A 21,796-nucleotide genomic window follows, 5' to 3' on the forward strand; every position below is an offset into this window, starting at 1 on the left:
TGCTCGTTGCACCCCCTGTCATTCGCTGGGCGCGTGCAGCCTTCGACACTAGCGGAGGACGCATCTTGTCCCTGGTGTTCAGCGGAGGGCCTGTACGGGGTGTGGCAGTGTCGTGCTGGAGGACGCCACATGTAGCGATGTGGGCTTCCTCGCCTCGCCACGCCTCGCCTCGCCTCACACCAGGTGTCTGCGTAGTTTGCAGTGCATTCGCACCATTCCTATCCCTGTCCCTGTCCCCGTCCCGACTTGTCCCGACTTTGCTCGACTGCCGCTCGCTGCCGCTCGGGTCGTGGTCCATATGACAGCGCAAGCACGACAAACGTCTGCGGGACGAGACGAGACGACTAAGGAATACATTCGTGGTTACAAATCAAATTTGGAACTCTACACTCCTACACAACAATAGGCGGTGACGTATTTCAGAAATCACCTGCCGATTCGTACTGTTTTGTCGTTTTCAAAGTCTTCTTGGCAAACTTGGTTAGCACATTCTCCCTCAAACTGAGTTAATTACTGCATTTTCGTACCATTACAGTAGTTTAAAAGGCTTAAGGAAGCATCTTTGTCACAACAGAAAGGTAGTTTGAAAATTGGGCTGGCGACATAACAAAAAAACAAAAGGAAGGGAGCCAACAGCACCCGGGTTTCCCAGGCGGTCACCCATCCAAGTACTAGCCGGGCCCGATGATGCTTCACTTCGGTGATCGGACGAGAACCGGTGTATTCATCATGGTATGGCCGTTGGCGCTCATCTAATGTAGGAGCACGGCAGAATTCGCGTTCGGCTTTTCTCCCAACACACAAAATGTTAGTTTTCGGCCGCATTTGACGAAAGCGCTTCCTTCCGCAACCGCCAGTTCCTCGAGGACGGCGCGGGGAGGCGCGCCCGGCGTCCCAGCAGAGCGACGGCCGAATTGGCGGGCGCACCGCCGCGTGTGTGAGACGCACTGCTGCTCGTTGCACCCCCTGTCATTCGCTGGGCGCGTGCAGCCTTCGACACTAGCGGAGGACGCATCTTGTCCCTGGTGTTCAGCGGAGGGCCTGTGCGGGGTGTGGCAGTGTCGTGCTGGAGGGCGCCACTGGTAGCGATGTGGGCTTCCTCGCCTCGCCTCGCCTCGCCTCACACCAGGTGTCTGCGTAGTTTGCAGTGCATTCGCACCATTCCTATCCCTGTCCCTGTCCCCGTCCCGACTTGTCCCGAGTTTGCTCGACTGCCGCTCGCTGCCGCTCGGGTCGTGGTCCATATGACAGCGCAAGCACGACAAACGTCTGCGGGACGAGACGAGACGACTAAGGAATACATTCGTGGTTACAAATCAAATTTGGAACTCTACACTCCTACACAACAATAGGCGGTGACGTATTTCAGAAATCACCTGCCGATTCGTACTGTTTTGTCGTTTTCAAAGTCTTCTTGGCAAACTTGGTTAGCACATTCTCCCTCAAACTGAGTTAATTACTGCATTTTCGTACCATTACAGTAGTTTAAAAGGCTTAAGGAAGCATCTTTGTCACAACAGAAAGGTAGTTTGAAAATTGGGCTGGCGACATAACAAAAAAACAAAAGGAAGGGAGCCAACAGCACCCGGGTTTCCAAGGCGGTCACCCATCCAAGTACTAGCCGGGCCCGATGATGCTTAACTTCGGTGATCGGACGAGAACCGGTGTATTCATCATGGTATGGCCGTTGGCGCTCATCTTATGTAGGAGCACGGCAGAATTCGCGTTCGGCTTTTCTCCCAACACACAAAATGTTAGTTTTCGGCCGCATTTGACGAAAGCGCTTCCTTCCGCAACCGCCAGTTCCTCGAGGACGGCGCGGGGAGGCGCGCCCGGCGTCCCAGCAGAGCGACGGCCGAATTGGCGGGCGCACCGCCGCGTGTGTGAGACGCACTGCTGCTCGTTGCACCCCCTGTCATTCGCTGGGCGCGTGCAGCCTTCGACACTAGCGGAGGACGCATCTTGTCCCTGGTGTTCAGCGGAGGGCCTGTGCGGGGTGTGGCAGTGTCGTGCTGGATGGCGCCACTGGTAGCGATGTGGGCTTCCTCGCCTCGCCTCGCCTCGCCTCGCCTCACACCAGGTGTCTGCGTAGTTTGCAGTGCATTCGCACCATTCCTATCCCTGTCCCTGTCCCCGTCCCGACTTGTCCCGACTTTGCTCGACTGCCGCTCGCTGCCGCTCGGGTCGTGGTCCATATGACAGCGCAAGCACGACAAACGTCTGCGGGACGAGACGAGACGACTAAGGAATACATTCGTGGTTACAAATCAAATTTGGAACTCTACACTCCTACACAACAATAGGCGGTGACGTATTTCAGAAATCACCTGCCGATTCGTACTGTTTTGTCGTTTTCAAAGTCTTCTTGGCAAACTTGGTTAGCACATTCTCCCTCAAACTGAGTTAATTACTGCATTTTCGTACCATTACAGTAGTTTAAAAGGCTTAAGGAAGCATCTTTGTCACAACAGAAAGGTAGTTTGAAAATTGGGCTGGCGACATAACAAAAAAACAAAAGGAAGGGAGCCAACAGCACCCGGGTTTCCCAGGCGGTCACCCATCCAAGTACTAGCCGGGCCCGATGATGCTTCACTTCGGTGATCGGACGAGAACCGGTGTATTCATCATGGTATGGCCGTTGGCGCTCATCTAATGTAGGAGCACGGCAGAATTCGCGTTCGGCTTTTCTCCCAACACACAAAATGTTAGTTTTCGGCCGCATTTGACGAAAGCGCTTCCTTCCGCAACCGCCAGTTCCTCGAGGACGGCGCGGGGAGGCGCGCCCGGCGTCCCAGCAGAGCGACGGCCGAATTGGCGGGCGCACCGCCGCGTGTGTGAGACGCACTGCTGCTCGTTGCACCCCCTGTCATTCGCTGGGCGCGTGCAGCCTTCGACACTAGCGGAGGACGCATCTTGTCCCTGGTGTTCAGCGGAGGGCCTGTGCGGGGTGTGGCAGTGTCGTGCTGGAGGGCGCCACTGGTAGCGATGTGGGCTTCCTCGCCTCGCCTCGCCTCGCCTCGCCTCACACCAGGTGTCTGCGTAGTTTGCAGTGCATTCGCACCATTCCTATCCCTGTCCCTGTCCCCGTCCCGACTTGTCCCGACTTTGCTCGACTGCCGCTCGCTGCCGCTCGGGTCGTGGTCCATATGACAGCGCAAGCACGACAAACGTCTGCGGGACGAGACGAGACGACTAAGGAATACATTCGTGGTTACAAATCAAATTTGGAACTCTACACTCCTACACAACAATAGGCGGTGACGTATTTCAGAAATCACCTGCCGATTCGTACTGTTTTGTCGTTTTCAAAGTCTTCTTGGCAAACTTGGTTAGCACATTCTCCCTCAAACTGAGTTAATTACTGCATTTTCGTACCATTACAGTAGTTTAAAAGGCTTAAGGAAGCATCTTTGTCACAACAGAAAGGTAGTTTGAAAACTGGGCTGGCGACATAACAAAAAAACAAAAGGAAGGGAGCCAACAGCACCCGGGTTTCCCAGGCGGTCACCCATCCAAGTACTAGCCGGGCCCGATGATGCTTCACTTCGGTGATCGGACGAGAACCGGTGTATTCATCATGGTATGGCCGTTGGCGCTCATCTAATGTAGGAGCACGGCAGAATTCGCGTTCGGCTTTTCTCCCAACACACAAAATGTTAGTTTTCGGCCGCATTTGACGAAAGCGCTTCCTTCCGCAACCGCCAGTTCCTCGAGGACGGCGCGGGGAGGCGCGCCCGGCGTCCCAGCAGAGCGACGGCCGAATTGGCGGGCGCACCGCCGCGTGTGTGAGACGCACTGCTGCTCGTTGCACCCCCTGTCATTCGCTGGGCGCGTGCAGCCTTCGACACTAGCGGAGGACGCATCTTGTCCCTGGTGTTCAGCGGAGGGCCTGTGCGGGGTGTGGCAGTGTCGTGCTGGAGGGCGCCACTGGTAGCGATGTGGGCTTCCTCGCCTCGCCTCGCCTCGCCTCGCCTCACACCAGGTGTCTGCGTAGTTTGCAGTGCATTCGCACCATTCCTATCCCTGTCCCTGTCCCCGTCCCGACTTGTCCCGACTTTGCTCGACTGCCGCTCGCTGCCGCTCGGGTCGTGGTCCATATGACAGCGCAAGCACGACAAACGTCTGCGGGACGAGACGAGACGACTAAGGAATACATTCGTGGTTACAAATCAAATTTGGAACTCTACACTCCTACACAACAATAGGCGGTGACATATTTCAGAAATCACCTGCCGATTCGTACTGTTTTGTCGTTTTCAAAGTCTTCTTGGCAAACTTGGTTAGCACATTCTCCCTCAAACTGAGTTAATTACTGCATTTTCGTACCATTACAGTAGTTTAAAAGGCTTAAGGAAGCATCTTTGTCACAACAGAAAGGTAGTTTGAAAACTGGGCTGGCGACATAACAAAAAAACAAAAGGAAGGGAGCCAACAGCACCCGGGTTTCCCAGGCGGTCACCCATCCAAGTACTAGCCGGGCCCGATGATGCTTCACTTCGGTGATCGGACGAGAACCGGTGTATTCATCATGGTATGGCCGTTGGCGCTCATCTAATGTAGGAGCACGGCAGAATTCGCGTTCGGCTTTTCTCCCAACACACAAAATGTTAGTTTTCGGCCGCATTTGACGAAAGCGCTTCCTTCCGCAACCGCCAGTTCCTCGAGGACGGCGCGGGGAGGCGCGCCCGGCGTCCCAGCAGAGCGACGGCCGAATTGGCGGGCGCACCGCCGCGTGTGTGAGACGCACTGCTGCTCGTTGCACCCCCTGTCATTCGCTGGGCGCGTGCAGCCTTCGACACTAGCGGAGGACGCATCTTGTCCCTGGTGTTCAGCGGAGGGCCTGTGCGGGGTGTGGCAGTGTCGTGCTGGAGGGCGCAACTGGTAGCGATGTGGGCTTCCTCGCCTCGCCTCACACCAGGTGTCTGCGTAGTTTGCAGTGCATTCGCACCATTCCTATCCCTGTCCCTGTCCCCGTCCCGACTTGTCCCGACTTTGCTCGACTGCCGCTCGCTGCCGCTCGGGTCGTGGTCCATATGACAGCGCAAGCACGACAAACGTCTGCGGGACGAGACGAGACGACTAAGGAATACATTCGTGGTTACAAATCAAATTTGGAACTCTACACTCCTACACAACAATAGGCGGTGACGTATTTCAGAAATCACCCGCCGATTCGTACTGTTTTGTCGTTTTCAAAGTCTTCTTGGCAAACTTGGTTAGCACATTCTCCCTCAAACTGAGTTAATTACTGCATTTTCGTACCATTACAGTAGTTTAAAAGGCTTAAGGAAGCATCTTTGTCACAACAGAAAGGTAGTTTGAAAATTGGGCTGGCGACATAACAAAAAAACAAAAGGAAGGGAGCCAACAGCTCCCGGGTTTCCCAGGCGGTCACCCATCCAAGTACTAGCCGGGCCCGATGATGCTTAACTTCGGTGATCGGACGAGAACCGGTGTATTCATCATGGTATGGCCGTTGGCGCTCATCTAATGTAGGAGCACGGCAGAATTCGCGTTCGGCTTTTCTCCCAACACACAAAATGTTAGTTTTCGGCCGCATTTGACGAAAGCGCTTCCTTCCGCAACCGCCAGTTCCTCGAGGACGGCGCGGGGAGGCGCGCCCGGCGTCCCAGCAGAGCGACGGCCGAATTGGCGGGCGCACCGCCGCGTGTGTGAGACGCACTGCTGCTCGTTGCACCCCCTGTCATTCGCTGGGCGCGTGCAGCCTTCGACACTAGCGGAGGACGCATCTTGTCCCTGGTGTTCAGCGGAGGGCCTGTGCGGGGTGTGGCAGTGTCGTGCTGGAGGGCGCCACTGGTAGCGATGTGGGCTTCCTCGCCTCGCCTCGCCTCGCCTCGCCTTACACCAGGTGTCTGCGTAGTTTGCAGTGCATTCGCACCATTCCTATCCCTGTCCCTGTCCCCGTCCCGACTTGTCCCGACTTTGCTCGACTGCCGCTCGCTGCCGCTCGGGTCGTGGTCCATATGACAGCGCAAGCACGACAAACGTCTGCGGGACGAGACGAGACGACTAAGGAATACATTCGTGGTTACAAATCAAATTTGGAACTCTACACTCCTACACAACAATAGGCGGTGACGTATTTCAGAAATCACCTGCCGATTCGTACTGTTTTGTCGTTTTCAAAGTCTTCTTGGCAAACTTGGTTAGCACATTCTCCCTCAAACTGAGTTAATTACTGCATTTTCGTACCATTACAGTAGTTTAAAAGGCTTAAGGAAGCATCTTTGTCACAACAGAAAGGTAGTTTGAAAATTGGGCTGGCGACATAACAAAAAAACAAAAGGAAGGGAGCCAACAGCACCCGGGTTTCCCAGGCGGTCATCCATCCAAGTACTAGCCGGGCCCGATGATGCTTAACTTCGGTGATCGGACGAGAACCGGTGTATTCATCATGGTATGGCCGTTGGCGCTCATCTAATGTAGGAGCACGGCAGAATTCGCGTTCGGCTTTTCTCCCAACACACAAAATGTTAGTTTTCGGCCGCATTTGACGAAAGCGCTTCCTTCCGCAACCGCCAGTTCCTCGAGGACGGCGCGGGGAGGCGCGCCCGGCGTCCCAGCAGAGCGACGGCCGAATTGGCGGGCGCACCGCCGCGTGTGTGAGACGCTCTGCTGCTCGTTGCACCCCCTGTCATTCGCTGGGCGCGTGCAGCCTTCGACACTAGCGGAGGACGCATCTTGTCCCTGGTGTTCAGCGGAGGGCCTGTGCGGGTTGTGGCAGTGTCGTGCTGGAGGGCGCCACTGGTAGCGATGTGGGCTTCCTCGCCTCGCCTGGCCTCGCCTTGCCTCACACCAGGTATCTGCGTAGTTTGTAGTGCATTCCCACCTTTCCTATCCCTGTCCCTGTCCCCGTCCCGACTTGTCCCGACTTTGCTCGACTGCCGCTCGCTGCCGCTCGGGTCGTGGTCCATATGACAGCGCAAGCACGACAAACGTCTGCGGGACGAGACGAGACGACTAAGGAATACATTCGTGGTTACAAATCAAATTTGGAACTCTACACTCCTACACAACAATAGGCGGTGACGTATTTCAGAAATCACCTGCCGATTCGTACTGTTTTGTCGTTTTCAAAGTCTCCTTGGCAAACTTGGTTAGCACATTCTCCCTCAAACTGAGTTAATTACTGCATTTTCGTACCATTACAGTAGTTTAAAAGGCTTAAGGAAGCATCTTTGTCACAACAGAAAGGTAGTTTGAAAATTTGGCTGGCGACATAACAAAAAAACAAAAGGAAGGGAGCCAACAGCACCCGGGTTTCCCAGGCGGTCACCCATCCAAGTACTAGCCGGGCCCGATGATGCTTAACTTCGGTGATCGGACGAGAACCGGTGTATTCATCATGGTATGGCCGTTGACGCTCATCTAATATAGGAGCACGGCAGAATTCGCGTTCGGCTTTTCTCCCAACACACAAAATGTTAGTTTTCGGCCGCATTTGACGAAAGCGCTTCCTTCCGCAACCGCCAGTTCCTCGAGGACGGCGCGGGGAGGCGCGCCCGGCGTCCCAGCAGAGCGACGGCCGAATTGGCGGGCGCACCGCCGCGTGTGTGAGACGCACTGCTGCTCGTTGCACCCTCTGTCATTCGCTGGGCGCGTGCAGCCTTCGACACTAGCGGAGGACGCATCTTGTCCCTGGTGTTCAGCGGAGGGCCTGTGCGGGTTGTGGCAGTGTCGTGCTGGAGGGCGCCACTGGTAGCGATGTGGGCTTCCTCGCCTCGCCTCGCCTCGCCTCACACCAGGTGTCTGCGTAGTTTGCAGTGCATTCGCACCATTCCTATCCCTGTCCCTGTCCCCGTCCCGACTTGTTTCGACTTTGCTCGGCTGCCGCTCGGGTCGTGGTCCATATGACAGCGCAAGCACGACAAACGTCTGCGGGACGAGACGAGACGACTAAGGAATACATTCGTGGTTACAAATCAAATTTGGAACTCTACACTCCTACACAACAATAGGCGGTGACGTATTTCAGAAATCACCTGCCGATTCGTACTGTTTTGTCGTTTTCAAAGTCTTCTTGGCAAACTTGGTTAGCACATTCTCCCTCAAACTGAGTTAATTACTGCATTTTCGTACCATTACAGTAGTTTAAAAGGCTTAAGGAAGCATCTTTGTCACAACAGAAAGGTAGTTTGAAAATTGGGCTGGCGACATAACAAAAAAACAAAAGGAAGGGAGCCAACAGCACCCGGGTTTCCCAGGCGGTCACCCATCCAAGTACTAGCCGGGCCCGATGATGCTTAACTTCGGTGATCGGACGAGAACCGGTGTATTCATCATGGTATGGCCGTTGGCGCTCATCTAATGTAGGAGCACGGCAGAATTCGAGTTCGGCTTTTCTCCCAACACACAAAATGTTAGTTTTCGGCCGCATTTGACGAAAGCGCTTCCTTCCGCAACCGCCAGTTCCTCGAGGACGGCGCGGGGAGGCGCGCCCGGCGTCCCAGCAGAGCGACGGCCGAATTGGCGGGCGCACCGCCGCGTGTGTGAGACGCACTGCTGCTCGTTGCACCCCCTGTCATTCGCTGGGCGCGTGCAGCCTTCGACACTAGCGGAGGACGCATCTTGTCCCTGGTGTTCAGCGGAGGGCCTGTGCGGGGTGTGGCAGTGTCGTGCTGGAGGGCGCCACTGGTAGCGATGTGGGCTTCCTCGCCTCGCCTCGCCTCGCCTCGCCTCACACCAGGTGTCTGCGCAGTTTGCAGTGCATTCGCACCATTCCCATCCCTGTCCCTGTCCCCGTCCCGACTTGTCCCGACTTTGCTCGACTGCCGCTCGCTGCCGCTCGGGTCGTGGTCCATATGACAGCGCAAGCACGACAAACGTCTGCGGGACGAGACGAGACGACTAAGGAATACATTCGTGGTTACAAATCAAATTTGGAACTCTACACTCCTACACAACAATAGGCGGTGACGTATTTCAGAAATCACCTGCCGATTCGTACTGTTTTGTCGTTTTCAAAGTCTCCTTGGCAAACTTGGTTAGCACATTCTCCCTCAAACTGAGTTAATTACTGCATTTTCGTACCATTACAGTAGTTTAAAAGGCTTAAGGAAGCATCTTTGTCACAACAGAAAGGTAGTTTGAAAATTGGGCTGGCGACATAACAAAAAAACAAAAGGAAGGGAGCCAACAGCACCCGGGTTTCCCAGGCGGTCACCCATCCAAGTACTAGCCGGGCCCGATGATGCTTAACTTCGGTGATCGGACGAGAACCGGTGTATTCATCATGGTATGGCCGTTGGCGCTCATCTAATGTAGGAGCACGGCAGAATTCGCGTTCGGCTTTTCTCCCACCACACAAAATGTTAGTTTTCGGCCGCATTTGACGAAAGCGCTTCCTTCCGCAACCGCCAGTTCCTCGAGGACGGCGCGGGGAGGCGCGCCCGGCGTCCCAGCAGAGCGACGGCCGAATTGGCGGGCGCACCGCCGCGTGTGTGAGACGCACTGCTGCTCGTTGCACCCCCTGTCATTCGCTGGGCGCGTGCAGCCTTCGACACTAGCGGAGGACGCATCTTGTCCCTGGTGTTCAGCGGAGGGCCTGTGCGGGGTGTGGCAGTGTCGTGATGAGGGCGCCACTGGTAGCGATGTGGGCTTCCTCGCCTCGCGTCGCCTCGCCTCACACCAGGTGTCTGCGTAGTTTGCAGTGCATTCGCACCATTCCTATCCCTGTCCCTGTCCCCGTCCCGACTTGTCCCGACTTTGCTCGACTGCCGCTCGCTGCCGCTCGGGTCGCGGTCCATATGACAGCGCAAGCACGACAAACGTCTGCGGGACGAGACGAGACGACTAAGGAATACATTCGTGGTTACAAATCAAATTTGGAACTCTACACTCCTACACAACAATAGGCGGTGACGTATTTCAGAAATCACCTGCCGATTCGTACTGTTTTGTCGTTTTCAAAGGCTCTTTGGCAAACTTGGTTAGCACATTCTCCCTCAAACTGAGTTAATTACTGCATTTTCGTACCATTACAGTAGTTTAAAAGGCTTAAGGAAGCATCTTTGTCACAACAGAAAGGTAGTTTGAAAATTGGGCTGGCGACATAACAAAAAAACAAAAGGAAGGGAGCCAACAGCACCCGGGTTTCCCAGGCGGTCACCCATCCAAGTACTAGCCGGGCCCGATGATGCTTAACTTCGGTGATCGGACGAGAACCGGTGTATTCATCATGGTATGGCCGTTGGCGCTCATCTAATGTAGGAGCACGGCATAATTCGAGTTCGGCTTTTCTCCCAACACACAAAATGTTAGTTTTCGGCCGCATTTGACGAAAGCGCTTCCTTCCGCAACCGCCAGTTCCTCGAGGACGGCGCGGGGAGGCGCGCCCGGCGCCCCAGCAGAGCGACGGCCGAATTGGCGGGCGCACCGCCGCGTGTGTGAGACGCACTGCTGCTCGTTGCACCCCCTGTCATTCGCTGGGCGCGTGCAGCCTTCGACACTAGCGGAGGACGCATCTTGTCCCTGGTGTTCAGCGGAGGGCCTGTGCGGGGTGTGGCAGTGTCGTGCTGGAGGGCGCCACTGGTAGCGATGTGGGCTTCCTCGCCTCGCCTCGCCTCGCCTCGCCTCACACCAGGTGTCTGCGTAGTTTGCAGTGCATTCGCACCATTCCTATCCCTGTCCCTGTCCCCGTCCCGACTTGTCCCGACTTTGCTCGACTGCCGCTCGCTGCCGCTCGGGTCGTGGTCCATATGACAGCGCAAGCACGACAAACGTCTGCGGTACGAGACGAGACGACTAAGGAATACATTCGTGGTTACAAATCAAATTTGGAACTCTACACTCCTACACAACAATAGGCGGTGACGTATTTCAGAAATCACCTGCCGATTCGTACTGTTTTGTCGTTTTCAAAGTCTCCTTGGCAAACTTGGTTAGCACATTCTCCCTCAAACTGAGTTAATTACTGCATTTTCGTACCATTACAGTAGTTTAAACGGCTTAAGGAAGCATCTTTGTCACAACAGAAAGGTAGTTTGAAAATTGGGCTGGCGACATAACAAAAAAACAAAAGGAAGGGAGCCAACAGCACCCGGGTTTCCCAGGCGGTCACCCATCCAAGTACTAGCCGGGCCCGATGATGCTTAACTTCGGTGATCGGACGAGAACCGGTGTATTCATCATGGTATGGCCGTTGGCGCTCATCTAATGTAGGAGCACGGCAGAATTCGAGTTCGGCTTTTCTCCCAACACACAAAATGTTAGTATTCGGCCGCATTTGACGAAAGCGCATCCTTCCGCAACCGCCAGTTCCTCGAGGACGGCGCGGGGAGGCGCGGCCGGCGTCCCAGCAGAGCGACGGCCGAATTGGCGGGCGCACCGCCGCGTGTGTGAGACGCACTGCTGCTCGTTGCACCCCCTGTCATTCGCTGGGCGCGTGCAGCCTTCGACACTAGCGGAGGACGCATCTTGTCCCTGGTGTTCAGCGGAGGGCCTGTGCGGGGTGTGGCAGTGTCGTGCTGGAGGGCGCCACTGGTAGCGATGTGGGCTTCCTCGCCTCGCCTCGCCTCGCCTCGCCTCACACCAGGTGTCTGCGTAGTTTGCAGTGCATTCGCACCATTCTTATCCCTGTCCCTGTCCCCGTCCCGACTTGTCCCGACTTTGCTCGACTGCCGCTCGCTGCCGCTCAGGTCGTGGTCCATATGACAGCGCAAGCACGACAAACGTCTGCGGGACGAGACGAGACGACTAAGGAATACATTCGTGGTTACAAATCAAATTTGGAACTCTACACTCCTACACAACAATAGGCGGTGACGTATTTCAGAAATCACCTGCCGATTCGTACTGTTTTGTCGTTTTCAAAGGCTCCTTGGCAAACTTGGTTAGCACATTCTCTCTCAAACTGAGTTAATTACTGCATTTTCGTACCATTACAGTAGTTTAAAAGGCTTAAGGAAGCATCTTTGTCACAACAGAAAGGTAGTTTGAAAATTGGGCTGGCGACATAACAACAAAACAAAAGGAAGGGAGCCAACAGCACCCGGGTTTCCCAGGCGGTCACCCATCCAAGTACTAGCCGGGCCCGATGATGCTTAACTTCGGTGATCGGACGAGAACCGGTGTATTCATCATGGTATGGCCGTTGGCGCTCATCTAATGTAGGAGCACGGCAGAATTCGCGTTCGGCTTTTCTCCCAACACACAAAATGTTAGTTTTCGGCCGCATTTGACGAAAGCGCTTCCTTCCGCAACCGCCAGTTCCTCGAGGACGGCGCGGGGAGGCGCGCCCGGCGTCCCAGCAGAGCGACGGCCGAATTGGCGGGCGCACCGCCGCGTGTGTGAGACGCACTGCTGCTCGTTGCACCCCCTGTCATTCGCTGGGCGCGTGCAGCCTTCGACACTAGCGGAGGACGCATCTTGTCCCTGGTGTTCAGCGGAGGGCCTGTGCGGGGTGTGGCAGTGTCGTGCTGGAGGGCGCCACTGGTAGCGATGTGGGCTTCCTCGCCTCGCCTCGCCTCGCCTCGCCTCACACCAGGTGTCTGCGTAGTTTGCAGTGCATTCGCACCATTCCTATCCCTGTCCCTGTCCCCGTCCCGACTTGTCCCGACTTTGCTCGGTTGCCGCTCGGGTCGTGGTCCATATGACAGCGCAAGCACGACAAACGGCTGCGGGACGAGACGAGACGACTAAGGAATACATTCGTGGTTACAAATCAAATTTGGAACTCTACACTCCTATACAACAATAGGCGGTGACGTATTTCAGAAATCACCTGCCGATTCGTACTGTTTTGTCGTTTTCAAAGTCTCCTTGGTAATCTTGGTTAGCACATTCTCCCTCAAACTGAGTTAATTACTGCATTTTCGTACCATTGCAGTAGTTTAAAAGGCTTAATGAAGCATCTTTGTCACAACAGAAAGGTAGTTTGAAAATTGGGCTGGCGACATAACAAAAAAACAAAAGGAAGGTAGCCAACAGCACCCGGGTTTCCCAGGCTGTCACCCATCCAAGTACTAGCCGGGCCCGATGATGCTTAACTTCGGTGATCGGACGAGAACCGGTGTATTCATCATGGTATGGCCGTTGGCGCTCATCTAATGTAGGAGCACGGCAGAATTCATGTTCGGCTTTTCTCCCAACACACAAAATGTTAGTTTTCGGCCGCATTTGACGAAAGCGCTTCCTTCCGCAACCGCCAGTTCCTCGAGGACGGCGCGGGGAGGCGCGGCCGGCGTCCCAGCAGAGCGACGGCCGAATTGGCGGGCGCACCGCCGCGTGTGTGAGACGCACTGCTGCTCGTTGCACCCCCTGTCATTCGCTGGGCGCGTGCAGCCTTCGACACTAGCGGAGGACGCATCTTGTCCCTGGTGTTCAGCGGAGGGCCTGTGCGGGGTGTGGCAGTGTCGTGTTGGAGGGCGCCACTGGTAGCGATGTGGGCTTCCTCGCCTCGCCTCGCCTCGCCTTGCCTCACACCAGGTGTCTGCGTAGTTTGCAGTGCATTCGCACCATTCCTATCCCTGTCCCTGTCCCCGTCCCGACTTGTCCCGACTTTACTCGGTTGCCGCTCGGGTCGTGGTCCATATGACAGCGCAAGCACGACAAACGTCTGCGGGACGAGACGAGACGACTAAGGAATACATTCGTGGTTACAAATCAAATTTGGAACTCTACACTCCTACACAACAATAGGCGGTGACGTATTTCAGAAATCACCTGCCGATTCGTACTGTTTTGTCGTTTTCAAAGTCTTCTTGGCAAACTTGGTTACCACATTCTCCCGCAAACTGAGGTAATTACTGCATTTTCGTACCATTACAGTAGTTTAAAAGGCTTAAGGAAGCATCTTTCTCACAACAGAAAGGTAGTTTGAAAATTGGGCTGGCGACATAACAAAAAAACAAAAGGAAGGGAGCCAACAGCACCCGGGTTTCCCAGGCGGTCGCCCTTCCAAGTACTAGCCGGGCCCGATGATGCTTAGCTTCGGTGATCGGACGAGAACCGGTGTATTCATCATGGTATGGCGGTTGGCCTTATCTAATGTAGGAGCACGCAGAATTCGCGTTCGGCTTTTCTCCCAACACACAAAATGTTAGTTTTCGGCCGCATTTGACGAAAGCGCTACCTTCCGCAACCGCCAGTTCCTCGAGGACGGCGCGGGGAGGCGCGCCCGGCGTCCCAGCAGAGCGACGGCCGAATTGGCGGGCGCACCGCCGCGTGTGTGAGACGCACTGCTGCTCGTTGCACCCCCTGTCATTCGCTGGGCGCGTGCAGCCTTCGACACTAGCGGAGGACGCATCTTGTCCCTGGTGTTCAGTGGAGGGCCTGTGCGGGGTGTGGCAGTGTCGTGCTGGAGGGCGCCACTGGTAGCGATGTGGGCTTCCTCGCCTCGCCTCGCCTCGCCTTGCCTCACACCAGGTGTCTGCGTAGTTTGCAGTGCATTCGCACCATTCCTATCCCTGTCCCTGTCCCCGTCTCGACTTGTCCCGACTTTGCTCGACTTCCGCTCGCTGCCGCTCGGGTCGTGGTCCATATGACAGTGCAAGCACGACAAACGTCTGCGGGACGAAACGAGACGACTAAGGAATACATTCGTGGTCACAAATCAAATTTGGACCTCTACACTCCTACACAATAACAGGCGGTGACGTATTTCAGAAATCACCTGCCGATTCGTACTGTTTTGTCGTTTTCAAAGTCTTCTTGGCAAACTTGGTTAGCACATTCTCCCTCAAACTGAGTTAATTACTGGTTTTTCCTACCATTACAGTAGTTTAAAAGGCTTAAGGAAGCATCTTTGTCACAACAGAAAGGTAGCTTGAAAGTTGGGCTGGCGACATAACAAAAAAACAAAAGGAAGGGAGCCAACAGCACCCGGGTTTCCCAGGCGGTCACCCATGCAAGTACTAGCCGGGCCCGATGATGCTTAACTTCGGTGATCGGACGAGAACCGGTGTATTCATCATGGTATGGCCGTTGGCGCTCATCTAATGTAGGAGCATGGCAGAATTCGCGTTCGGCTTTTCTCCCAACACACAAAATGTTAGTTTTCGGCCGCATTTGACGAAAGCGCTTCCTTCCGCAACCGCCAGTTCCTCGAGGACGGCGCGGAGAGGCGCGCCCGGCGTCCCAGCAGAGCGACGGCCGAATTGGCGGGCGCACCGCCGCGTGTGTGAGACGCACTGCTGCTCGTTGCACCCCCTGTCATTCGTTGGGCGCGTGCAGCATTCGACACTAGCGGAGGACGCATCTTGTCCCTGGTGTTCAGCGGAGGGCCTGTGCGGGGTGTGGCAGTGTCGTGATGAGGGCGCCACTGGTAGCGATGTGGGCTTCCTCGCCTCGCGTCGCCTCGCCTCACACCAGGTGTCTGCGTGGTTTGCAGTGCATTCGCACCATTCCTATCCCTGTCCCTGTCCCCGTCCCGACTTGTCCCGACTTTGCTCGACTGCCGCTCGCTGCCGCTCGGGTCGCGGTCCATATGACAGCGCAAGCACGACAAACGTTGCGGGACGAGACGAGACGACTAAGGAATACATTCGTGGTTACAAATCAAATTTGGAACTCTACACTCCTACACAACAATAGGCGGTGACGTATTTCAGAAATCACCTGCCGATTCGTACTGTTTTGTCGTTTTCAAAGGCTCTTTGGCAAACTTGGTTAGCACATTCTCCCTCAAACTGAGTTAATTACTGCATTTTCGTACCATTACAGTAGTTTAAAAGGCTTAAGGAAGCATCTTTGTCACAACAGAAAGGTAGTTTGAAAATTGGGCTGGCGACATAACAAAAAAACAAAAGGAAGGGAGCCAACAGCACCCGGGTCTCCCAGGCGGTCACCCATCCAAGTACTAGCCGGGCCCGATGATGCTTAACCTCGGTGATCGGACGAGAACCGGTGTATTCATCATGGTATGGCCGTTGGCGCTCATCTAATGTAGGAGCACGGCAGAATTCGCGTTCGGCTTTTCTCCCAACACACAAAATGTTAGTTTTCGGCCGCATTTGACGAAAGCGCTTCCTTCCGCAACCGCCAGTTCCTCGAGGACGGCGCGGGGAGGCGCGCCCGGCGTCCCAGCAGAGCGACGGCCGAATTGGCGGGCGCACCGCCGCGTGTGTGAGACGCACTGCTGCTCGTTGCACCCCCTGTCATTCGCTGGGCGCGTGCAGCCTTCGACACTAGCGGAGGACGCATCTTGTCCCTGGTGTTCAGCGGAGGGCCTGTGCGGGGTGTGGCAGTGTCGTGCTGGAAGGCGCCACTGGTAGCGATGTGGGCTTCCTCGCCTCGCCTCGCCTCGCCTCGCCTCACACCAGGTGTCTGCGTAGTTTGCAGTGCATTCGCACCATTCCTATCCCTGTCCCTGTCCCCGTCCCGACTTGTCCCGACTTTGCTCGACTGCCGCTCGCTGCCGCTCGGGTCGTGGTCCATATGACAGCGCAAGCACGACAAACGTCTGCGGGACGAGACGAGACGACTAAGGAATACATTCGTGGTTACAAATCAAATTTGGAACTCTACACTCCTACACAACAATAGGCGGTGACGTATTTCAGAAATCACCTGCCGATTCGTACTGTTTTGTCGTTTTCAAAGGCTCTTTGGCAAACTTGGTTAGCACATTCTCCCTCAAACTGAGTTAATTACTGCATTTTCGTACCATTACAGTAGTTTAAAAGGCTTAAGGAAGCATCTTTGTCACAACAGAAAGGTAGTTTGAAAATTGGGCTGGCGACATAACAAAAAAACAAAAGGAAGGGAGCCAACAGCACCCGGGTTTCCCAGGCGGTCACCCATCCAAGTACTAGCCGGGCCCGATGATGCTTAACTTCGGTGATCGGACGAGAACCGGTGTATTCATCATGGTATGGCCGTTGGCGCTCATCTAATGTAGGAGCACGGCATAATTCGAGTTCGGCTTTTCTCCCAACACACAAAATGTTAGTTTTCGGCCGCATTTGACGAAAGCGCTTCCTTCCGCAACCGCCAGTTCCTCGAGGACGGCGCGGGGAGGCGCGCCCGGCGCCCCAGCAGAGCGACGGCCGAATTGGCGGGCGCACCGCCGCGTGTGTGAGACGCACTGCTGCTCGTTGCACCCCCTGTCATTCGCTGGGCGCGTGCAGCCTTCGACACTAGCGGAGGACGCATCTTGTCCCTGGTGTTCAGCGGAGGGCCTGTGCGGGGTGTGGCAGTGTCGTGCTGGAGGGCGCCACTGGTAGCGATGTGGGCTTCCTCGCCTCGCCTCGCCTCGCCTCGCCTCACACCAGGTGTCTGCGTAGTTTGCAGTGCATTCGCACCATTCCTATCCCTGTCCCTGTCCCCGTCCCGACTTGTCCCGACTTTGCTCGACTGCCGCTCGCTGCCGCTCGGGTCGTGGTCCATATGACAGCGCAAGCACGACAAACGTCTGCGGTACGAGACGAGACGACTAAGGAATACATTCGTGGTTACAAATCAAATTTGGAACTCTACACTCCTACACAACAATAGGCGGTGACGTATTTCAGAAATCACCTGCCGATTCGTACTGTTTTGTCGTTTTCAAAGTCTCCTTGGCAAACTTGGTTAGCACATTCTCCCTCAAACTGAGTTAATTACTGCATTTTCGTACCATTACAGTAGTTTAAACGGCTTAAGGAAGCATCTTTGTCACAACAGAAAGGTAGTTTGAAAATTGGGCTGGCGACATAACAAAAAAACAAAAGGAAGGGAGCCAACAGCACCCGGGTTTCCCAGGCGGTCACCCATCCAAGTACTAGCCGGGCCCGATGATGCTTAACTTCGGTGATCGGACGAGAACCGGTGTATTCATCATGGTATGGCCGTTGGCGCTCATCTAATGTAGGAGCACGGCAGAATTCGAGTTCGGCTTTTCTCCCAACACACAAAATGTTAGTATTCGGCCGCATTTGACGAAAGCGCATCCTTCCGCAACCGCCAGTTCCTCGAGGACGGCGCGGGGAGGCGCGGCCGGCGTCCCAGCAGAGCGACGGCCGAATTGGCGGGCGCACCGCCGCGTGTGTGAGACGCACTGCTGCTCGTTGCACCCCCTGTCATTCGCTGGGCGCGTGCAGCCTTCGACACTAGCGGAGGACGCATCTTGTCCCTGGTGTTCAGCGGAGGGCCTGTGCGGGGTGTGGCAGTGTCGTGCTGGAGGGCGCCACTGGTAGCGATGTGGGCTTCCTCGCCTCGCCTCGCCTCGCCTCGCCTCACACCAGGTGTCTGCGTAGTTTGCAGTGCATTCGCACCATTCTTATCCCTGTCCCTGTCCCCGTCCCGACTTGTCTCGACTTTGCTCGACTGCCGCTCGCTGCCGCTCAGGTCGTGGTCCATATGACAGCGCAAGCACGACAAACGTCTGCGGGACGAGACGAGACGACTAAGGAATACATTCGTGGTTACAAATCAAATTTGGAACTCTACACTCCTACACAACAATAGGCGGTGACGTATTTCAGAAATCACCTGCCGATTCGTACTGTTTTGTCGTTTTCAAAGGCTCCTTGGCAAACTTGGTTAGCACATTCTCTCTCAAACTGAGTTAATTACTGCATTTTCGTACCATTACAGTAGTTTAAAAGGCTTAAGGAAGCATCTTTGTCACAACAGAAAGGTAGTTTGAAAATTGGGCTGGCGACATAACAACAAAACAAAAGGAAGGGAGCCAACAGCACCCGGGTTTCCCAGGCGGTCACCCATCCAAGTACTAGCCGGGCCCGATGATGCTTAACTTCGGTGATCGGACGAGAACCGGTGTATTCATCATGGTATGGCCGTTGGCGCTCATCTAATGTAGGAGCACGGCAGAATTCGCGTTCGGCTTTTCTCCCAACACACAAAATGTTAGTTTTCGGCCGCATTTGACGAAAGCGCTTCCTTCCGCAACCGCCAGTTCCTCGAGGACGGCGCGGGGAGGCGCGCCCGGCGTCCCAGCAGAGCGACGGCCGAATTGGCGGGCGCACCGCCGCGTGTGTGAGACGCACTGCTGCTCGTTGCACCCCCTGTCATTCGCTGGGCGCGTGCAGCCTTCGACACTAGCGGAGGACGCATCTTGTCCCTGGTGTTCAGCGGAGGGCCTGTGCGGGGTGTGGCAGTGTCGTGCTGGAGGGCGCCACTGGTAGCGATGTGGGCTTCCTCGCCTCGCCTCGCCTCGCCTCGCCTCACACCAGGTGTCTGCGTAGTTTGCAGTGCATTCGCACCATTCCTATCCCTGTCCCTGTCCCCGTCCCGACTTGTCCCGACTTTGCTCGGTTGCCGCTCGGGTCGTGGTCCATATGACAGCGCAAGCACGACAAACGGCTGCGGGACGAGACGAGACGACTAAGGAATACATTCGTGGTTACAAATCAAATTTGGAACTCTACACTCCTATACAACAATAGGCGGTGACGTATTTCAGAAATCACCTGCCGATTCGTACTGTTTTGTCGTTTTCAAAGTCTCCTTGGTAATCTTGGTTAGCACATTCTCCCTCAAACTGAGTTAATTACTGCATTTTCGTACCATTGCAGTAGTTTAAAAGGCTTAATGAAGCATCTTTGTCACAACAGAAAGGTAGTTTGAAAATTGGGCTGGCGACATAACAAAAAAACAAAAGGAAGGTAGCCAACAGCACCCGGGTTTCCCAGGCTGTCACCCATCCAAGTACTAGCCGGGCCCGATGATGCTTAACTTCGGTGATCGGACGAGAACCGGTGTATTCATCATGGTATGGCCGTTGGCGCTCATCTAATGTAGGAGCACGGCAGAATTCATGTTCGGCTTTTCTCCCAACACACAAAATGTTAGTTTTCGGCCGCATTTGACGAAAGCGCTTCCTTCCGCAACCGCCAGTTCCTCGAGGACGGCGCGGGGAGGCGCGGCCGGCGTCCCAGCAGAGCGACGGCCGAATTGGCGGGCGCACCGCCGCGTGTGTGAGACGCACTGCTGCTCGTTGCACCCCCTGTCATTCGCTGGGCGCGTGCAGCCTTCGACACTAGCGGAGGACGCATCTTGTCCCTGGTGTTCAGCGGAGGGCCTGTGCGGGGTGTGGCAGTGTCGTGTTGGAGGGCGCCACTGGTAGCGATGTGGGCTTCCTCGCCTCGCCTCGCCTCGCCTTGCCTCACACCAGGTGTCTGCGTAGTTTGCAGTGCATTCGCACCATTCCTATCCCTGTCCCTGTCCCCGTCCCGACTTGTCCCGACTTTACTCGGTTGCCGCTCGGGTCGTGGTCCATATGACAGCGCAAGCACGACAAACGTCTGCGGGACGAGACGAGACGACTAAGGAATACATTCGTGGTTACAAATCAAATTTGGAACTCTACACTCCTACACAACAATAGGCGGTGACGTATTTCAGAAATCACCTGCCGATTCGTACTGTTTTGTCGTTTTCAAAGTCTTCTTGGCAAACTTGGTTACCACATTCTCCCGCAAACTGAGGTAATTACTGCATTTTCGTACCATTACAGTAGTTTAAAAGGCTTAAGGAAGCATCTTTCTCACAACAGAAAGGTAGTTTGAAAATTGGGCTGGCGACATAACAAAAAAACAAAAGGAAGGGAGCCAACAGCACCCGGGTTTCCCAGGCGGTCGCCCTTCCAAGTACTAGCCGGGCCCGATGATGCTTAGCTTCGGTGATCGGACGAGAACCGGTGTATTCATCATGGTATGGCGGTTGGCCTTATCTAATGTAGGAGCACGCAGAATTCGCGTTCGGCTTTTCTCCCAACACACAAAATGTTAGTTTTCGGCCGCATTTGACGAAAGCGCTACCTTCCGCAACCGCCAGTTCCTCGAGGACGGCGCGGGGAGGCGCGCCCGGCGTCCCAGCAGAGCGACGGCCGAATTGGCGGGCGCACCGCCGCGTGTGTGAGACGCACTGCTGCTCGTTGCACCCCCTGTCATTCGCTGGGCGCGTGCAGCCTTCGACACTAGCGGAGGACGCATCTTGTCCCTGGTGTTCAGTGGAGGGCCTGTGCGGGGTGTGGCAGTGTCGTGCTGGAGGGCGCCACTGGTAGCGATGTGGGCTTCCTCGCCTCGCCTCGCCTCGCCTTGCCTCACACCAGGTGTCTGCGTAGTTTGCAGTGCATTCGCACCATTCCTATCCCTGTCCCTGTCCCCGTCTCGACTTGTCCCGACTTTGCTCGACTTCCGCTCGCTGCCGCTCGGGTCGTGGTCCATATGACAGTGCAAGCACGACAAACGTCTGCGGGACGAAACGAGACGACTAAGGAATACATTCGTGGTCACAAATCAAATTTGGACCTCTACACTCCTACACAATAACAGGCGGTGACGTATTTCAGAAATCACCTGCCGATTCGTACTGTTTTGTCGTTTTCAAAGTCTTCTTGGCAAACTTGGTTAGCACATTCTCCCTCAAACTGAGGTAATTACTGCATTTTCGTACCATTACAGTAGTTTAAAAAGCTTAAGGAAGCATCTTTGTCACAACAGAAAGGTAGTTTGAAAATTGGGCTGGCGACATAACAAAAAAACAAAAGGAAGGGAGCCAACAGCACCCGGGTTTTCCAGGCGGTCACCCATCCAAGTACTAGCCGGGCCCGATGATGCATAACTTCGGTGATCGGACGAGAACCGGTGTATTCATCATGGTATGGCCGTTGGCGCTCATCTAATGTAGGAGCACGGCAGAATTCGCGTTCGGCTTTTCTCCCAACACACAAAATGTTAGTTTTCGGCCGCATTTGACGAAAGCGCTTCCTTCCGCAACCGCCAGTTCCTCGAGGACGGCGCGGGGAGGCGCGCCCGGCGTCCCAGCAGAGCGACGGCCGAATTGGCGGGCGCACCGCCGCGTGTGTGAGACGTACTGCTGCTCGTTGCACCCC

The 21,796-nt window shown here is 55.2% G+C and overlaps 23 non-coding genes across 23 annotated transcripts; all 23 read right to left on the reverse strand.

Moving 5' to 3' along the window:
* Positions 1 to 627: 627 nt before the first annotated feature.
* LOC126155792 (5S ribosomal RNA) lies at positions 628 to 746 on the reverse strand. The gene has a single exon (XR_007533230.1). It is a non-coding gene; the product is annotated as a 5S ribosomal RNA (ribosomal RNA).
* Positions 747 to 1,573: 827 nt separating this feature from the next.
* LOC126155872 (5S ribosomal RNA) lies at positions 1,574 to 1,692 on the reverse strand. The gene has a single exon (XR_007533305.1). It is a non-coding gene; the product is annotated as a 5S ribosomal RNA (ribosomal RNA).
* An 832-nt stretch (positions 1,693 to 2,524) lies between these two features.
* Positions 2,525 to 2,643, reverse strand: LOC126155793 (5S ribosomal RNA). The gene has a single exon (XR_007533231.1). It is a non-coding gene; the product is annotated as a 5S ribosomal RNA (ribosomal RNA).
* Positions 2,644 to 3,475: 832 nt separating this feature from the next.
* LOC126155794 (5S ribosomal RNA) lies at positions 3,476 to 3,594 on the reverse strand. The gene has a single exon (XR_007533232.1). It is a non-coding gene; the product is annotated as a 5S ribosomal RNA (ribosomal RNA).
* An 832-nt stretch (positions 3,595 to 4,426) lies between these two features.
* LOC126155795 (5S ribosomal RNA) lies at positions 4,427 to 4,545 on the reverse strand. The gene has a single exon (XR_007533233.1). It is a non-coding gene; the product is annotated as a 5S ribosomal RNA (ribosomal RNA).
* An 817-nt stretch (positions 4,546 to 5,362) lies between these two features.
* On the reverse strand, positions 5,363 to 5,481 carry LOC126155826 (5S ribosomal RNA). The gene has a single exon (XR_007533262.1). It is a non-coding gene; the product is annotated as a 5S ribosomal RNA (ribosomal RNA).
* An 832-nt stretch (positions 5,482 to 6,313) lies between these two features.
* On the reverse strand, positions 6,314 to 6,432 carry LOC126155874 (5S ribosomal RNA). Its single transcript, XR_007533307.1, has one exon. It is a non-coding gene; the product is annotated as a 5S ribosomal RNA (ribosomal RNA).
* Positions 6,433 to 7,264: 832 nt separating this feature from the next.
* LOC126155761 (5S ribosomal RNA) lies at positions 7,265 to 7,383 on the reverse strand. The gene has a single exon (XR_007533201.1). It is a non-coding gene; the product is annotated as a 5S ribosomal RNA (ribosomal RNA).
* An 817-nt stretch (positions 7,384 to 8,200) lies between these two features.
* Positions 8,201 to 8,319, reverse strand: LOC126155464 (5S ribosomal RNA). The gene has a single exon (XR_007532925.1). It is a non-coding gene; the product is annotated as a 5S ribosomal RNA (ribosomal RNA).
* An 832-nt stretch (positions 8,320 to 9,151) lies between these two features.
* Positions 9,152 to 9,270, reverse strand: LOC126155467 (5S ribosomal RNA). The gene has a single exon (XR_007532927.1). It is a non-coding gene; the product is annotated as a 5S ribosomal RNA (ribosomal RNA).
* An 826-nt stretch (positions 9,271 to 10,096) lies between these two features.
* On the reverse strand, positions 10,097 to 10,215 carry LOC126155468 (5S ribosomal RNA). The gene has a single exon (XR_007532928.1). It is a non-coding gene; the product is annotated as a 5S ribosomal RNA (ribosomal RNA).
* Positions 10,216 to 11,047: 832 nt separating this feature from the next.
* LOC126155469 (5S ribosomal RNA) lies at positions 11,048 to 11,166 on the reverse strand. Its single transcript, XR_007532929.1, has one exon. It is a non-coding gene; the product is annotated as a 5S ribosomal RNA (ribosomal RNA).
* Positions 11,167 to 11,998: 832 nt separating this feature from the next.
* LOC126155470 (5S ribosomal RNA) lies at positions 11,999 to 12,117 on the reverse strand. The gene has a single exon (XR_007532930.1). It is a non-coding gene; the product is annotated as a 5S ribosomal RNA (ribosomal RNA).
* An 822-nt stretch (positions 12,118 to 12,939) lies between these two features.
* Positions 12,940 to 13,058, reverse strand: LOC126155034 (5S ribosomal RNA). Its single transcript, XR_007532553.1, has one exon. It is a non-coding gene; the product is annotated as a 5S ribosomal RNA (ribosomal RNA).
* An 822-nt stretch (positions 13,059 to 13,880) lies between these two features.
* On the reverse strand, positions 13,881 to 13,999 carry LOC126155275 (5S ribosomal RNA). The gene has a single exon (XR_007532777.1). It is a non-coding gene; the product is annotated as a 5S ribosomal RNA (ribosomal RNA).
* An 830-nt stretch (positions 14,000 to 14,829) lies between these two features.
* Positions 14,830 to 14,948, reverse strand: LOC126155845 (5S ribosomal RNA). The gene has a single exon (XR_007533280.1). It is a non-coding gene; the product is annotated as a 5S ribosomal RNA (ribosomal RNA).
* An 825-nt stretch (positions 14,949 to 15,773) lies between these two features.
* On the reverse strand, positions 15,774 to 15,892 carry LOC126154827 (5S ribosomal RNA). Its single transcript, XR_007532360.1, has one exon. It is a non-coding gene; the product is annotated as a 5S ribosomal RNA (ribosomal RNA).
* Positions 15,893 to 16,724: 832 nt separating this feature from the next.
* Positions 16,725 to 16,843, reverse strand: LOC126155471 (5S ribosomal RNA). The gene has a single exon (XR_007532931.1). It is a non-coding gene; the product is annotated as a 5S ribosomal RNA (ribosomal RNA).
* Positions 16,844 to 17,675: 832 nt separating this feature from the next.
* On the reverse strand, positions 17,676 to 17,794 carry LOC126155473 (5S ribosomal RNA). The gene has a single exon (XR_007532933.1). It is a non-coding gene; the product is annotated as a 5S ribosomal RNA (ribosomal RNA).
* An 832-nt stretch (positions 17,795 to 18,626) lies between these two features.
* LOC126155474 (5S ribosomal RNA) lies at positions 18,627 to 18,745 on the reverse strand. The gene has a single exon (XR_007532934.1). It is a non-coding gene; the product is annotated as a 5S ribosomal RNA (ribosomal RNA).
* An 822-nt stretch (positions 18,746 to 19,567) lies between these two features.
* On the reverse strand, positions 19,568 to 19,686 carry LOC126155035 (5S ribosomal RNA). The gene has a single exon (XR_007532554.1). It is a non-coding gene; the product is annotated as a 5S ribosomal RNA (ribosomal RNA).
* An 822-nt stretch (positions 19,687 to 20,508) lies between these two features.
* Positions 20,509 to 20,627, reverse strand: LOC126155276 (5S ribosomal RNA). Its single transcript, XR_007532778.1, has one exon. It is a non-coding gene; the product is annotated as a 5S ribosomal RNA (ribosomal RNA).
* An 830-nt stretch (positions 20,628 to 21,457) lies between these two features.
* On the reverse strand, positions 21,458 to 21,576 carry LOC126155198 (5S ribosomal RNA). The gene has a single exon (XR_007532706.1). It is a non-coding gene; the product is annotated as a 5S ribosomal RNA (ribosomal RNA).
* Between the last annotated feature and the right edge of the window lie 220 nt (positions 21,577 to 21,796).

Source organism: Schistocerca cancellata, unplaced genomic scaffold, assembly GCF_023864275.1.
Source record: "Schistocerca cancellata isolate TAMUIC-IGC-003103 unplaced genomic scaffold, iqSchCanc2.1 HiC_scaffold_1100, whole genome shotgun sequence".
Lineage (NCBI taxonomy): Eukaryota > Metazoa > Arthropoda > Insecta > Orthoptera > Acrididae > Schistocerca > Schistocerca cancellata.